Here is a 17,407-nt window from a genome sequence, read left to right on the forward strand (position 1 = left end):
TTCCTGTTCAAAGATTAATACAGATTAAGATATTCTGTCTATTTAAAGCACAGAAACTATTCCTAAAGAAACTGATGTGTGGATATTTTATTCTTACCATCCTTCAAGAAAGGTGTATCAGAAACTGCTGGTAAAGACTCTAAGTACAGAGAAGCCTTAAGAGCTCTGTCTGTTTCTGAAAAAGGTCCTTAATGTCAGACACAAATGCATAACAAAAAGTCTGTAGACACGCGCGTACAAAAGGCTTGCTGCCTTGTTCAGATTGTGTCTAAAGATGCTATGTGGCAGACAGTTTTAAAGAGAAGACAAGATTTCCTTAGCTCATGGGAAAAAACATTTCCCTAGGGAAGACTGTGGTGCAGAGGTGATAGAAGAGGTGGGTAGAAGGCACACCTTTGCCATTTTTCTCAACCATTTGGGTTCTAGAAAATGGAGATAGCCCCTGAAGTTCTGATGTCCCTACATAACAGTTGATGTTGCAAATGGAAGGCATTAAGGACAAGGTCAGCCACACTACACAGGAGAACCCCATCAAAGGTAACAGAGCAACTATGATCTTGGACATTGCCCCACTCAAAATGGTACCCTCCAGTTTAAGAATAACTGTGGTGACCCCAGCCTTGGGACCCTGCACTTCTTGAAGGCTTCATGGGTGGAGTGGTGTGGTCAGTGAGCATGGGAAGGGAAGCAAGAGCTGAGGTACATGCAGGAAAGCAGACCGAGTTCAATACAGAATTATTCATAAAGGCATATAGAAATAATATGTACCTGATAATAATTACATAATCCAGTAGTGACATAATGCTCCCTCATACCTGTTTATTGGCCTTTTCATGCAAATACTGCACATCTTCTACAAGTTAGACCTTCTTGTCATCTCAAGAGTAGGGCTGGTGCCCTTCACTGTGAACTGACAATGTCCCCACACTCATGACTTCTTTCCTGCCTGTCCCACACTCCAGCAAGCTACATTCAGGGAACAAAGCATGTAAGCTACTTTTGGATCCCTCAGGATGTGGCAGGATGATATATATACACATTTGAGATATATTAGGAAAGCTTGGAAAAGAACCCAGATCATTACGATTTGCTACAATGGTATAACTGTAGTTGGCTTTACACAGGACAGACAGTTCCTGACTCAAACAGCTCCCAGCCTGAGCAATGTGGAAGGAGAACTCACTAGATGAATCCAGACAAGTCTGGAAATCCCCCAAATGGAATTAATAATGATGTATTTAAACTTAACTTTCCTTAGCATTTGTTCTTAGGGTTTTGATTGTCACTGTTGTGCTTTAGTCACTCCACTGTAACACTTCTAGAGAGGACTCCTTTTTTATAAGCAGAAAAGGAATTCAGGTTTCCCAGCATGGTAGTGAGGCTACAGAGCACAGGGGAAGAATGGAAAAAACCAATCAGGGCAAGAAAAAAAAAAACCCCAAACTCACTGGAGAGAACCACAGGAGTGAGCACTGCGCTGAGAAGAAGGCAGAAGATACCTCCCGTGTAGCACAGGAGAGCCCTGCTGAGCCCTGGTGTGGACAGCACAGAGCTGCTCCAGGGCCTTCTCCAAACATCTCGTGTAGCTGGGCTGTAATACGAAGAGACGTCTGGGGAGCAGTTAATATCTCTATATATAAAACATGAAATTGAAAGCCATTAGTGTATTACTTTACACAGTGTTTTTCCAGAGGGAATATTCCGCTGAAGAATTTATTTTCCCTAGTGTGCCATTCTGTGATCATCCGGTATTATTTTTATGAGGCATTTGGACATGGAATAATGTAGTGTCTATGCAAACACTTCTCAGCTTTCTTTGTTAACATCTGAGCAGAACATGTGGGAATCTTTTCTACCCCTCCTTCTCTTCTCACATTCATAATTTAACCAGCTCTTGTGTGCTTCAGCATTTATCTTCCTCTTTGACCAAGGTATCTCTCCATTTGTTGAAGAAGCTGTCTACATGGAGACCATACTTATGGCCGCACCTGTGCCAGGAGACCTGGGTCTGTTTCCTACGTACTCCTGTAATCTCTGACAAGTCACTCAGTGCCTTTGTACCTCTGCCCTCTCTCTGAGCAAAGGGCATAAAGACATCATCTCTGCCTCCCAAAGGTGCCCTGAGGCTACATTCCCCCCTGGCTCTGAGGTATTCCCCAACTACACTGCTGGTGGTCAGATACAAACCAAAGAGTAGCACAACATGAGTCTTGGTCAACTTCTCCCCTTTAAGTTCGTTTCCTGAGGCTTTCCTTTCTCTTTCTGGGTTTTTCCACAGAAGATTCCCACTGAGGCAGCAACAGACTCAACCTGTCTACATTTATGAGAAGTCCAGTTTCTGCTATTAAGTACACAGACAGAAATACTCCTATAAACTCTCACATAGGAAAGCTTAAAGAAAGCTTCCTTTTTTATAAGTTTATATGCAAATTATAACACTGTGGCCTTGAGCAAACCATGTTTTTCATGAGACATGGCCACTCCAGTGAGAATCAAAACACAAGCTCTGTGCCTAGCAACTCTCCCAACTGACTCACTCACCCAAAAGGTAAAAACAAATAAGCCAAAATATTCAAATTTGGGAGCCAACAGTTGAGTGGCTGGATCCACTTAAAGGCACATGGGCAAATACACAACTGATCTGGTTTGCAGCAATGTGATCACTGGAGACTGCACCTTCTGCAGACCTTGGTGCGATCTTGGGGAATTCACAAGGCTTCTGCAAAAACCTGTCTCTTCTCCCAACTCCTGCAACTCACTCAAATGTAGTTGAAAATGGCTATTAGTTTCAAGTGTTGGTGAAGGAGGAACTGACAAGCAGACAGGCACATGCACACAGACAGTGTGATTGCACAAGCCTCATTTCCTTAGAAAACCAGAAAAACCCCACTAAAAACAATGCATCTATCATTACATCTGATAAAAACAAAACAAAGGTCTGCTGTTCCTCTGTGCCAGTTACCAACGGCGAAGGTATTTGTGGTTGGGCTCACCACAATTAAGTGCCCACACATGTTCCCCATTTTAATATTTTCACACTGTCTCAAATAACCCAGTTCGTTGTGTGCAGAATACCCATGAGTGAACACAGAACAAGTTGCACTGCTTATTGGGAAAGAAGTAGCAAAAGGCAAAGTTTGCAAGACTCAAGAACAAACAGATTGCACAAAAAAGATTACACAAATAATCTAAGAGAAAAATAGCAGGCAGCGTATTACAGTAGAAACACGGAACAACGTGACCCATTTGCTTTCCACAAGCAGCATTTAAAAGGCAGCTTAAAGACAAAGGACAAAATTAGCACTAAACTGCATGAAGATGAGAAACTATGTCATTTCAACATTCTTCTTTTGCCCCTTCAGCCCTTTTTAGATCCTTTTTCAAGATCATTTCAGCAAAACTAGAAGGCGATATGTTGGCAGCAAGCCTGGGAGACCAGAGTCCTCTATTTTTGCATGAAAGAGGTTCATAACCTTGGCCGTGCTGTGACCTTCCTTCAGCCCTGCCTGGCTGCCACATGGTGGTCTTACCTTGGGGGCATGTACAGAAGTGCCTGCAGAGGCTTCCCTGCTGAAAATGCCACAGTTAGTGAGTGCATTACACAGAAACACTTCAGCAGCTGAAAGGATACATCAGCTGCTATACTCTGTTCTGAAACCTCCTCATTTAATGTCTTCTGCTGTGTAAAAATTTTGAAATATTGTGAATTTGAAGGAAGGGGGGGAAGGGAGAAGAGGAGCTCATATTTGCACACGATGCCATGTTCTAATTTCTTGTTATCTCATTACTCTCACATGGTTTTGGCTATACCACCACAAATCCTGGCTACTCAGATTATAGAATAGATCCATTCTGCTGGGTATTGGGAAAACACAGAATTCAAAGAAGGGCCCAGCTGCAGGAGTTTACAACCTAATACAAGCAGTAACAACCAGGAAGTGATAGGAAATAGAAGGAAACAATCAGACAAAACCAGTCAGCAAGAGGAGCTGTGGTCTCAGCACTCTCAATGTTTTACTGTTGACAAGGAGTCTGTAGACAGCACAGCAAAGGAAAAGGTTAAGGAAGAATTTGAAAGAGGACCCAGAGGGAGTTTAAAGGAAGTTTAATGGAATGCTTCTGAAGAAAGGACAAAGACAACACAAAAGAGAATGTAAGTGCTTGAAGGTTGAACACAGACAGCTTCAGATGGCAAAGATGACTTGGTATGTCACTAGAGAATACTAGACAAAGAAGGGTGGGAATAGGTCATTACAGGTCGTGCAGGTAAAGACATGAAGCTTCTGTTTGATATGAGGCAGAAATGAAACCAGAGGAGAGATGTTTAGGAGTTGGATTCGAAGATCCTTGTGGGCCCCTTCCGACTCAGGATGTTCTATGATTCTATGACTAAGAGGCAAAAATTATCTGGCCTAAGTTAAAAGCCAGAGAGTTATTTCTACAGCTAGTTGAGCATGAATAGAGAGAAATTGCATTTTTTGAAAAGGATGTTGCAAAGATTCAAGGTCACTGGAGCTTGGATGCAGGTTTTAACTGTGAAGATGAATAGGAAAGGCTATAATCTGAGCTGTTACTCAGCAAAGCTCTTAAGATTTGGCCAGAAACTGGGCACAATCTGGAGATGAGGAATTAGGCACAGGGTGTCCAACCTTATCTGGGACATGCATCGCTTTTAAATGTCAGATTAAGAACATGAGCAAATGGGACAAACATCCACCACTGAAGATGGATGATGGAATGGGTACATGTCATACTAATCCTTATGGCAGTAATATTCTGATAGCAATCACACTGGAGCCGAGGATAAAGGCAATGCAACTCCACACAGGGGGCTTGAGATGCTCCTGTTTGCACATCCAGGGACTTCAGTAGCCTTTTCTAGGCTACAGCATTATTTTTCTGTCATATCTACTTAGACATTAAGCCATTGGCAGCACCATTGCGATGCACAGTGCCCAACACAGACAATTCAGGCAACTACAGATGCCAAGAGCAGAGAAAGGAGAGGGAAAATGTGCAAACCTCTCCACAAAAGGCTTAAATTCATGAATTCAAAGCATGCATTCTATGTAGAGAAGAGATAGGGGATAATTTTCTGATAAAAGCATCAAAGTAGGGAGGTTCTGCATTTGCTGAAACATGGGGAAAAAACGTTGATATCTCAAAAAACTCGGCATGATGGAAAAAACTGTTTCCCACCTCACCGTACAGTGGGAATACACCACAAGGTCATATCCTCAGTGCCTATCAATTACACAATTTCCCTTGATCAGCTAAGTGTATTCCCTGGCTCTCACTGCAGCCCTGATACACAATGCAAGAAAGACCTAAAAAAATACAGCACACTGCCTTTTCAAAATGGTACCAAGAACACTTTGAAAATAGATAAATACATTGAACAAAATATCTCACTAAAAGTGCCCCCAGCAGCCTCAAGACAGCCAGTATTTCCGCTGTGTTATTTTTCTAATAATTTCTGTTTAGAGTTCGCCAGCGAATGCATTTTAGAGATTCACGACACATTCTGCTTTTGGATGGCTTTGAATCAGCTGGCAGTAAATGTGGAAAAATCATTATTCCTAATGAAGAAATATTGATGACAAAACAGCATTTCGAGGACAACGTTGACCATAAGTCAACAATGTAAAAAGACTTTCCCCTCTCTCTCTCCTCTTTCCTAGTGACTTTTATCCAAGGGTTTTCAAGCATTTCCCGAGCACACGGGATTCCTCAGGACACCTATGTCAGACAGGCAGAATTACTCTATTTTAAGGGGATGCCGGAGCAGAAATTGATTATTGGGATAACAGTGTAAAAGCAGACCTTAACTTAGTATACCCTAATCAAGTTAAGTCCCAGTCAGAGCTTCTGCAACTCAGAAGTACCCAACAGGTTCTGGGTTCTTTAATTCATCCAAAGGGAACAGAAGAGGTATCTCTGATCCACAAGGGAGGGTTTATGTCCTTCTACAGTGCACAGGAGGTATGTGTCTAACTGATTATGCTAGACACAGATGTGTTGATCATATTTGTCCCAGAGTGATTCTGATATTTTGGCACTCAGGGCATTGTAATAATGGTATAGAGGGAAACCCAAAGGCATTTTGTACATTTTGTAGAAAACTATATTATTTAGCTCATCTTACCCTTGCCTTCCTTACCTACACTTTTTTTGCTTTTGAACTCAAGACTTTTCACTGAGTGGGAAGCCCTTGGCAATGGTTTATTGTGCCAGGATCCAAGCTTGAAGTGTCACCATTTGACAGTAGCAGGCTGTATGCATCAATTGTCTTACACAGCCTTTGGACATAAGACAGATCAATCTTAATTCCCTCTTCTTCAGCAGACGTCAGAAAACACAATCTTTCACAGTAAACACAGATTCATGCTGCAATGTGTGCCTGAAACACTTCATAAATTAAATCCAAGGCCATGATTTAATTACTGTGTCCTGGTTATTTTGCTTTAACTGTGTTCCACTTGTACTCCAGATGTACAGGTCCCTGCAGTGACCTACTTGTCATTTGTACTGTACAGCACCGTGCAGTAGCTGCACTCTGGTGTTGTTTGCATCCCTTTCCTCCAACCACAATACAACTTCATATTCTCACTTTGCTTGGCTGTAAAAACCTGACACATTCTCAGTGTGCCCCAGAGGTCCCATTCCACACCACAGAGCAAATGCACTGCAACTGTGCAGGCTCACTCTGCCAACACTTTACCTTCTCAAACATTTCTTCATGCTGCTCATCGTAAGATTACTGTCCCAGCTGATCTCCAGGCCTCACAGTGAATCTTTCCAACATCTCAGGGAAGGTAGAGGACTGTTAGGACACCCAACATGCAGGCAGGGAACTTGAGACCCACACAGATTAAATAACCCTCCAAGGGTCACACAAAAAGTTTATGATGGAGCCAGGAACTGAAACTATATTTTCTCAATCACAGTCTGGTTTCTTTAACCACAAGGCCGTATCTGAAAAAGCTTGATGGTAAGAAGGGCCTGTGGCATAAAAACTCCATTTCAGAGGGAGCTCCCAGTAGCAGTCTTACTAAAATCCCTTCCCCAGGAGAAGGAATTTGCTCCTTGTGTGGACCATGGCATCACTCTCTGGCAGCCTGGCTGAGCCACATAGCAACTGAGCACACAGAGTTCTGTGCCTCTGCTACTGCCCTCTGTTTATTGACAGAGAAGGAAAGACTGCTTCCTTCAACATCTGTGTGGTGGTGATCCTTTACCCATCTACATCCCCCTCTCCTCAACATCCTGGGACACCAGAGACAGTTTAGTTTGTTCTGATATAAACCAGATTACAATGACAGGTACCTCCTGAAATTATTGCAGCCACAATGTATTACTGCCCCAAAATGGAGACGACCACTCCTGATTTTCCCAAAAAAATATAAAAATTCAGGCTGAACAGGATCTTGAGAAGACCTAGAAATGATCTTAGTGCTTTGAAGGCAGCACCAACTCTCTCTACAGCATTCTTGATAGATATTTGTTTAACCTGCTCCTAAAAACCTCCAGCAACAGAGATTTCACCAAGCACTTGGTCAAAAAATCTCAGTGGGTACCTAACCATACCACCAGTGAGCCTTTCTGCCATCCAACCACAACTCCCCTCACAGCAAGCCAAGCCAAAGCCTTTTTACTCCATTCATGATGGCCATAAGGAAAGCAGACAGGCTGACACCAGCTGTAAGGACGGATTGGAAGATGCTCCCCCGGCAGGCCGGTGTGTTCCTGAGCCCCACACACCGGTGAGGTGCCAGTCCCCACGCTGGATGATGTGCAGTGAGTGTGCCAGCCCAGTGGGGGTCAGTGATGCTCTACAATATTTAAGGTCCTAGACACCTTTTTTTGCAGCATGCTTTGCCTTTTTTTTTTGGTTGTTTTTTTTTTCCCCTCCTGTTGTTGTTGTTACATTGTGTCAACTTTTTGGCACGTGTTTTACCATGTGCGAACGGCTTGAAACAGAACCCCGCTTACATCTGGAGACAAAAAAAAAAGGAAGAAAAAAAAAATAGAGGGTGAGAAAAAGAGTGGGAGAGAGGAAACATTCCTCCCTTTGCTAATCGATCAAGGAAATGCAAGGGAGAGAGTAAAATGTACTCTATTTCCTTTAGAAATGTTTCCTTTAATGCCGATGAAAGCTGCCAGATGACAGAGACCACGGCTGTGCATGGGCTCGGGAGGCAGAGCAGGAGCCGCCGGCGCAGGCACGGGGTGCCCCTGGCAGCCGCAGCAATTCCTCCTCCAGCCCCTGCCTCTCCCGGGCTCTCCAGCACGGCAAACACGGCCCTGCCGTGTGCCGGGCACTCCCTGCCTCCCTCCCCACTGCTCCCAGCCTGGCCTGAGCCGGGCACGGCTATGGCAAAGCTTTACGCTGCAGGTGTAGAGTTGGATTGAAAGAAGTAGCGATTCATAATTATTCGTGTTTGGAGGCAAGATTTTCAAAAACCAATTTGTAAAAAAAAAACAAAAAAAACCAAACCAAGCCCAGCTAACAAATGCTTAACTAAGGAGTGCAATAATTTAATTTGGTAAAAAAAAAAAAAAATTAAAAATGCATACTTTCACAGAAGTGCCCCACATTCCTGTGCCATTTCCTCTCTGATTGCATGTAGTAAGTTCAAAAAGCAAGATACATAAAAACCTATTTTTTAAAAAAATAAATATCAGGCAAAAATTATAAAGGTTGTAAGAAAGTGGACCTTTTCCATGTTTTCAAAAGCTGAGAAACCTCTTATTTTATTCTACTTTCACAGAAAAATTAAGACTTTCTAAACCAAAATTTACTCTTTTCCTTGGAACACAACAGTAATGTTGAAATCTTATTTTTTAGTGAGATGTTACCAGTATATAGCATCCAGGGAACAACCTCAGCAGCTCTCTGCTAAAGCCCTGGCAAAGGTGAGGCTATCAGCCGAGTCCTAGTGGGGCTGTCAGGAAACCTCTCTCTGGGCAATTTATCCCAAAGCTGATTCTGTGGAGGTTTACCCCTCCTCGGAAGGTGAAAACAAAGCAAAGGGGAACAGTTGCTGGCTGAGCTGTAGATCAAACAAATTTTGGTGATCCTAACACTGAGCCACTCCCTTTGCACTCGCACTTGCCAAGCCATATTGCATGATAAACCCCGGACAGTGAAACCACCAAATACATTATGGCACACAAGGTGAGCCAACCATGCTTGTATGAATCTCCTGCAGGTAAAGGAAAGCAGAACACCAGGCAGGAATCACTCTTCCTCCTGCCCTCATCAGGGGCCACTGGCAGGGGGGCATTTCCTGAGCTATCCCCTGGCCCACTGGGCTCATTCTGTAATGCTGCACCAAATTTCAGGATCTTCTTTTGGAAAGCCACAAAGAAATACCGTGTCATTAGGGGGGTGCCAGTGGCAGCAGCCTCAGGCAGCAGCTGCGTGGGGCAGCTCTGCCTGGCCCATCTGGGTCCTTTGGCAGGTGTCTCCCAGAGTGCTGTCCCAGCCTGCTCCCTCCCTGGCTCAGGAGAGCAGCCTTGCCGCTAGAGCAGTGGAGGGCGATTGCAGGGGCTGCTGCACCCGACCCCATCCGTAAGCAATGGCTGTAACGCAGAGCAGAGCTGGACCAGAGGAGCTGCTCTCCTCAGAGGCTTGGTGCTCACTGTGCAATGCTTCATGCAGCTTCTCCCAGCCCTTCCTCCAGCTGGGGAGAACTAGTGACTGGCTGTCCATAGGCTCATGCTGCTGCTCAGTGCAAGCACACCTTAAACCTAGATCAAATTCTCCTGAGCTCTCAGCTTTCTTTCACAGCTGAACTGAGAGTGCAGTCAAAAGGGACCAGCTAAGACTCACACTGATACAGACAGCAGCCTTTACATCTAGGTCAAAAAATGAGTTGTCCCAAAGGACTGTGGTTGGGTTTGCCATTTCCAGCAGGAAAGCTGGCTCAGGGAGCTCAAGCAATGGCGTGCAGTTCTGTGATGTTAGGTGCAGGACAAACACAGAGCAAACAACGTCCCCTGTCCCAAAGACTTTCATCTCCAACTGCGTCCATGTTGTACAAAGGCACTTCAAACCACTTCTGTCCCCCTGCCCAGCCTCTCCATTTCATAAGCCTAGGATAGGCACCATCAGTGTGTTAAACAGACTCAAGCCCAGCCAAAACTCACATCCATGGCTGGGCATGAATGACTCAATTCACTCTTCCACAGCCTGACTGTGCTCCAGCTGGTATTCTGCAGCTTGTCTCTGCTTCATGGCATCACTGGGAAGGTGGTGGCATGAATTGATTTTTACCAAAGGCTCTGTTCAGTGGTGAAGATGAAATTGCCTGAGTAATGACAAGGTTTTGAGTCAGAGATGCTTCCTGTGCCATTGGCTCTGGCCTACCAACCTGGAATGCCTCCTGCATGCTTGCCTGAGGAAAAACATCTGACAAAATCCAAAACACAGGGAGGGAACCTATCTCCCCACTGCCAAAAGTGAAAGAAAAAAAAAAGAAGTGAAGAAAGGCTGGATCAGACAAAGAGTAGTGTCCTGAAAAAATGGCAGCTCTCATAGGCCCAGCAACATTAAGGCCTGAGGTTTTCAAAGGTGCCTGGCTGCATTAAAAGATGTCACACCAAATTTCAACCAGCACCTCATTTATTTCAGGTTTTTTGAAAACCCAGCCTTTCACAATCCGGCACCAGCCCAAAGCTTCCTTGCTGTTTTGAAACATGCGCTGTCTGTGTGTTGACAGCAACCCTGCCATAAATCACGTCCCTCAGGCACTGGAAACCACCTCACCTGTATGCTGAGCATCCACTGTTCCTTGCAATGAATTCCATCACTCCAAATTTCTCAGTAGCTGGAAATAAGTAATGCTGTTTTTTTTTTTTTCATTAAAGCATCCTACTAGACAGAGGTTTCCTTCTTCATCCCAAAATTGGAGACCTTTCCAACCAGGTACAAGGTCCAATATTTGTTTACTCTCTTGGACAAGTAACAAGAACTTTACAACCTGGGATGGAGAAGCACTCTGATTCTGCAGGAGATATTCAATATTTGTTCCTATTCAGAATAACCACACATATCATAATCTTAAAATGTGACATTGGTATTGAAAGCAAAAGTCCTTTTAAAATGTCACTTGCTGTTGATGATACCGTATTTATTAGACTGATATAATTAAGCAGTAACTATAATTCTGCTCCTCCTTTGGGTCATGGGACCTGCTTTTACTGGCCAGGGTAGATGGAAAGTAATACTGATAACTCTCTAATTTGAGAATAACCTCCCAGTGGCACATGCTTCATTGGGAGTCCATGATGGAGCACTCATATCAAGTATCCACAGATCATTATGCTCACCTGATTGCCACATTCAGAGCTTGATACATAAGGATTTCAAAGTTTTCTTGCCTGGCCTCCACTACAAGTGAATTAGTGCAAAATATGAGATACATATTTATAACAATTATTATTTTATTTAAAGAAAATATGTAGAAATCCATCTGCACAATTGCATGTGTCACTCTCACACATCCTACAGCTTTTGATTCAAAATTAGCAAGGTTTAAAAAATAATAAGTTAAAAAAACCTCACACCATAAAACCAAGCTCTTTAGTGGCACTAAGTCTGATCTGTTTGCGGTGGTGGTTTTGACTCTAGGGCCTGTTGACTAACAGTAGGAGACATGAGAATTGTGGGTACTGATCCATTTATCATGATTAAAGACTGTCCTGACATTTCACCTTAAGCTCTCTATGAGGAGGCTGTGATGTTGACCGGCATCTACAAAGGCGTGCTCAAAGTACTACTCATCACTCATCACTCAGTACTACTAAGATGGAAGAGTTTTCCTGAACTGGCTTCCATGCTAAGGGCTTCCATGCTAAGGGCACCAATCCCTACCTCCTGAATTATTCACACAATTCATGACCTGAAAATTTTGTGCCAATGGAAACTGAAACCGTAAAACTTTTTCCTCGTCCCTCCCATGGCTGAACCAATCGGAAAGGACTGATTTGATATCCAGAGCTCATGATGAGTTCTGCCAGCCCAATGCCCTTGAGCAGAAAAGGCCATCATCATCAGGAATTGTAAGTGTTTGCCAAAAACTTGGTATTGGAAAACGTCCTGAACATGCTGTACCGGTGACGGCAACTCTGTATGAGCAAAGTTGGCAAATCGCTGTGCTCTGAACTTTCAGGGTGCTGGTTTTCCTACATTCATGGGAGTTCACTGTGAAACCAGTAAGGGTATCTAATCCTCATTAAACTCTTCGGTGTGACAGTAGGGAAAACTGATGGACTTGTTTACATGCGATAATGGAATAATTTGAAATCCATTAGACCTCCAAATTTAGATCTGGCGTAAATGTAGGGACAGTTTATACCAAGCCTGATTTTAGCTGATGTAAACTTAGTCAATGTCTTTTGAATTTATATGACCAAGCCCAGAAAGCCAACACTGGTCTAAGTCAGTTGGTTTCCATTTTCACATAATATGATTCAGCTTTATTATGTTGACACATTCAGATGTGATGGGTAAGTCAGAGAAGCCATTATTCCCACCCCAGCATAGGAAAAAGTGTGGGAGACTTTTGGCCCAGTGGAAAGCTACAACTTACAAAAGCCTTCAAAACAGAGCCTTTTGGGACTTCAAACATTTCAGAAATTTCTTTCATTGTTTTCCATTGTTCTAAGCATCCCTGCACAGATGAGGACCTAAAAAACAAAATGCATTATGTAGCTTGTTGGAAGTCTACAACCGTGTTCTAGACCAGATGACTTCAGAAGAGTTTGAGATAAGCTTCAGATCCACATCCAAACATTAGAACACCTACAAAAAAGTCTGAGTTCAGTGCTGCTTCATGAGAAAGTCAAAGGAACCCCACCATAGCAAAAAAGAGAGAGACTGGCATTTTGGAAATCACAGACTGAAGTTTTATGAGCTCCTATTCATGCAAACGAGCCTTGAGGTATTAAGGGTCATGCAATATTCCCAGCTAAGAGTGACACGAAATTAGTAAATTGCCATAGGGAAACAATATTAAGAACTCCTTTTACAGTCCTATTTGTGCTGTATATTGTTCTGTTCTCCCCTGGCCCAAGAGCACAAGAATGAAGCTACTGCACACACTGATGTCCTAAGAGTTTACACAGGATTTATTCAGCCAGACTGATTTCACTCTAGCCAAGCTGATGTCAGTTGCAGCATCTTCTTCTCAACCTATTGAGATGTGAGCCACTATGTGCCACAATTAGACCATGCTCCAGAACATCACCCTGTGAAATGTTTGTTCTTCTGAACAAATTGTTCTGCAATTTCCCTAGGCCAGAACAGCTCTTGTAATCAGACATTTGCTGGATGCACACCATTCCTACTTGCTACCTAACAGCTGTTACTCATAGTACCAGGACTTCTGTCACTTACATGGGACTCAAGGCCACAGGTCAGCCACCTTGTCTTCCCTGAAAGTTGTGCCACAAAGGGCAGTAGGCAGCAAGACTGTGTGTGTACACCTTGCAATTGTACAAAACAGAAGGAAGCAGAGTCTGCAGATTTGAAACAGCTTAGTTATTGCTCCTCACCCAATGTCCTGCTGTAATCAGAGCAAAGAAATAACAGAAAATCCATCAAATTCCTAAGACTAATTGGCTTTCTGTGAAGCACTGTTTTTGTTTAAAAGACCAAGCCACACTTGGATCAATGGGCCTTACAAACAAAAAACCCTTTACTCACCTTTACAGGCATGACCAGACCTAGCTCAGGGCACAGATCTCCAACCCCAGAGCAGCAATGTCCCTCTGGCCTAAGTTTGGGGGTGGCCTCTTTTCCAAAGCCTGTCTCTGACCCTCCTGCAGAAGCTCCAAAAACGTGCATTATCGGTGTGGTTCTCTGCCTAAGCCCTCAAGAAAGTATGTGACTCTTCCCTGTGTGAGTAAACAGAGCAGCTTCCATTCCTCACTCAATTTAGAGACAGCAGGGCAGAAAGAGACTGAAAGAGTTCAAATGACAAGCTTTCACTAGGAGCTGGCCATGTAACTGACACAGACCTTGTGGCTCTCCTCAGCTGCCTTTCTGACAGAAGGATGCCATGGAGATGGCAGTGCAGCAGCTGTGCACATCTGCAGTGCACATTCTCCACTTCCTTCACCACCTGAATTCTGCCTGTGAAGAAACAGCAGAAATATCTGACCATGGGCGAGCTCCGTTTTTTACTCCCCTCCCCTTTTTGTTACCATGCATGGAAATTGAGTATACACAGAAAAAGAAATTATAGTGGTCTTAGCATCAGTAGTGGCCTAATGGAACTACACAAGCACAGCACACTGAAGCCTGTACTTTGCCATTTTATCTTTAGAAGAAGGCAATAGTTTTAGGCATCTACAGATAAAAGATGGAGTATTTTAAAATGTCCCACCCAACCATCCACTGCTATTCTAGCCATACCTTCTCCAGTCCTGCCCTTCCATCTTACCTTCCTCCCTCCTCTAAACAACACACATCAGATTTGCCAGTGTGGAGAGAGTCACGCTTCACATGACCCATGTAGGCATCAAAACTGGATCAGTTGATGTGAGATGTCGAGATGGAGAACGGGAAAGAAAGGAAGGCCATTAGAATCAGACTCCAGGTAGTATCCTGCCCTATATATATATGTGTGTACACACTCACACATTTATTTATGCATTTTAAGATTCTCACTAATTCCAGCCACGGGACAGAAATGAGAAGCAGCTGCGCAGCTTGTGGAGATGACAGCAAGAACACGTGACCAGAATTAGCTCCACGTTGGCAGTGACGTTCGCTAGGACTTTCCTGTCCAGAAGAGCTGGCTTCATGTGACAGTCTTCTGCACAGCATAAAGGACCCACATTAGAGTCTTTCTAAATGTCTCCCTCCAGCTCAGCCAGACACAATTCCTTAGCTCATGTGATCACAAACTCTGCACTAAAAAGAGTAGAAAGTCAATATTATCATGTCCCAGACATTCATCAACACAAGTGAAAATTCAAGGTAAAAGGCTTCAGGCTTTCTGCAGTTTTTTTGACAGTCACATGCTGAATTCACTTGTCTTTCACAGCAAGCACATAGTGAGGAAATAGAGACATTTAAAAAGCTGGGTTTTTTTCCAAGTGTAATTTTAAATGACAACAAAAGCAACTAAAACTCACACAAAAAGTATCCCTTCTTTCAACCTGCACTCACAAAGAATGCAGCACATCACCTGCCCAGCCTGCCCCTGACAGTACTGACAGAATCAGAACATGTACTGAGCAGATAGTAAGTTATTAACCTCTCAAGATATTGTCTGGAACCAGAATTTGTTGAGGAAATTGTATATTAAAGTTCAACACTGCTGCTAACTGAACACAGCCTGATTCACAGCTTTAAACCAACAACTTAGCATGGCTGGGACAGTGATTTGAAAGAATCTACAAAACAGAATAATTCACATCCCACATCCAGCTGTCTGTCCTTAGCAGTGGACAGTTCCTTAGGCTGTGGAAGATGGTTGTACCCATACCTCTAAACTCTCAACAAAGGGGTCTGCTATTGCCATGATGTTTTACTGAACCACTTGTGTTCAATGGGGAGAAGCATTTTTCAACTGCCAGAACTCATGTCACTACCTGTGCTGTCCCCTTTTGACCCTGGTGCTGTGAATACAGTTTTTCAGAGGTTTAGCTCTTAGCTCACACTTACAGAAGTAATTATTTCTACATCTCTGTGCATGTCTTGGCAGACACACAAGAAAAAAAAAAAAAAGCAAATGAGCAAGTTGCTAAATGAAAGCTGGTGACAAGGTATCAGATGTAGTCTCCCATCTCCACTTTGCACCCACAGTGATCCTATTGCTATTGACGTTGCCTGTTTCCCTCAATGGGGCTGGCTGACACAGGGCCATGGGACAGGCACGGTGCTTTGCCACTCTCTCCTGCTCAGCTGACACCATCTGTGCTGGCACGGTACAGGCAGGGGACATCTCAACTGCAGGTTTCACAAATCAAAAGAGGTTTACTCTTGGCTGCTTGTAGCATCCCAAATGTCTGCCAGGGCTGGCTTCTCGTGATCTGCCTGCCAGTTTGAGATGACAGTCTCCTGACCCTAGAGCAGCAGTTGTGACCTTGGCTTGTAGCCAGAGGCATGAAAACATGTGTTCATGACATGATATGATGAACAGCAAGGTGCATTTGGAAGCATGAAAACAGTGCAGCTTACTAAAACCAGTGGGAAAGTTTGGCTACTTTTGCTTCTTTTCATTCTTTTAATCCTCCCCTACCTCTTTGCACCACTGAGAATCACTCTGTATTGATTATGCTGACATTGACAGCAGAGTTGGAATTTTTTTTTTCACATCTCAGATGAGAAAGTGGGTTATGATTCATCTCACTGAATCTGAGTCAAAGCAATTCCGTATAAAAAACCAAACAGTTTTGATGCATTTCCATCAGAAGAGAAGAGGCTGGAGAACACTCAGCAAATGAGACAGTCCTGTCTAATTCTTCTTTTTAACACATTTCACTCTCAGATAAAATCTGTCCTTTTGCCCCACTGGAAATAACTCATTTTGAGTTAATGACACTAAAATACCCCCAAAAGCTACTAGCAAAGGACAAACCACCCTATCAAAAAAAGACAGCATGAGACAAATGCCATCAGAAGAAATAACAAATGCCACACTGTGCCCCACTTCCATGGAACAGTGATTGCTAGAGTGGAAAGTAACAGATTATGGTGAATTATCAATTTTCCTAATAGCCTTGAACTACCCAAATGCTGAAGTGTGCTAACATTAGTGGGTACATTACATTAACAGCAGTTAAAATGATCAAGTATGATCCTGGAGCACATTTTCCCCCCTTTCTTCTTTTCATAGCCTTGTTACTAACCCTGGAAAATAGGGTTTATGCTCAGCATGCTGGGAAGAGCCTTCAGACTGGTTGCGATTTCTTATCGGACAAGGCTCACAAGTCCATTTTGGTTGATTTTCACATAAAATAAAGAGCATGGCCACAGTTTTGAGTAAGGCATGGAACTTGAAGGAATTCTAGGCTCAATTCCCACTTCACTACTGTATCTCAGCATGACTCTGGGTGAGTCATCTGAACTTTTCCAGTCTGCCCCTCGCTTGTAAATTAGGGACAGTAATTTCCTAGCCCATTTTCAGTTTCAGAACTCTGAGGGATGCACCCTGTTCCTACTCCATGTCTAATTTGCACATATTACAATGTGACCACAGCCTTGGATGCCACTGCAGCACAATGAGCCATAGTGGAACACGGGAGCAAACTGCAAATTTAGTCCACAGAGCTTCAAAGAACAGGTGAGCTGTTCAGTTTTAAAAAGCAAAGAAAGGGCTCCTTTCTGTCAGGTCACGTAGACAACCAACTCGCAACAAAGAAATTAAACTGTTTTCATGTTACTGGGACA

At 43.4% G+C, this 17,407-nt stretch overlaps 1 protein-coding gene across 3 annotated transcripts in view; it reads right to left on the bottom strand.

The window, feature by feature from the left end:
* LPP (LIM domain containing preferred translocation partner in lipoma) overlaps window positions 1-17,407 on the bottom strand; it is a 318,878-nt gene that overhangs the window by 44,477 nt on the left and 256,994 nt on the right. The window lies entirely within an intron of this gene.

This window comes from Molothrus aeneus, chromosome 10, assembly GCF_037042795.1.
Source record: "Molothrus aeneus isolate 106 chromosome 10, BPBGC_Maene_1.0, whole genome shotgun sequence".
Lineage (NCBI taxonomy): Eukaryota > Metazoa > Chordata > Aves > Passeriformes > Icteridae > Molothrus > Molothrus aeneus.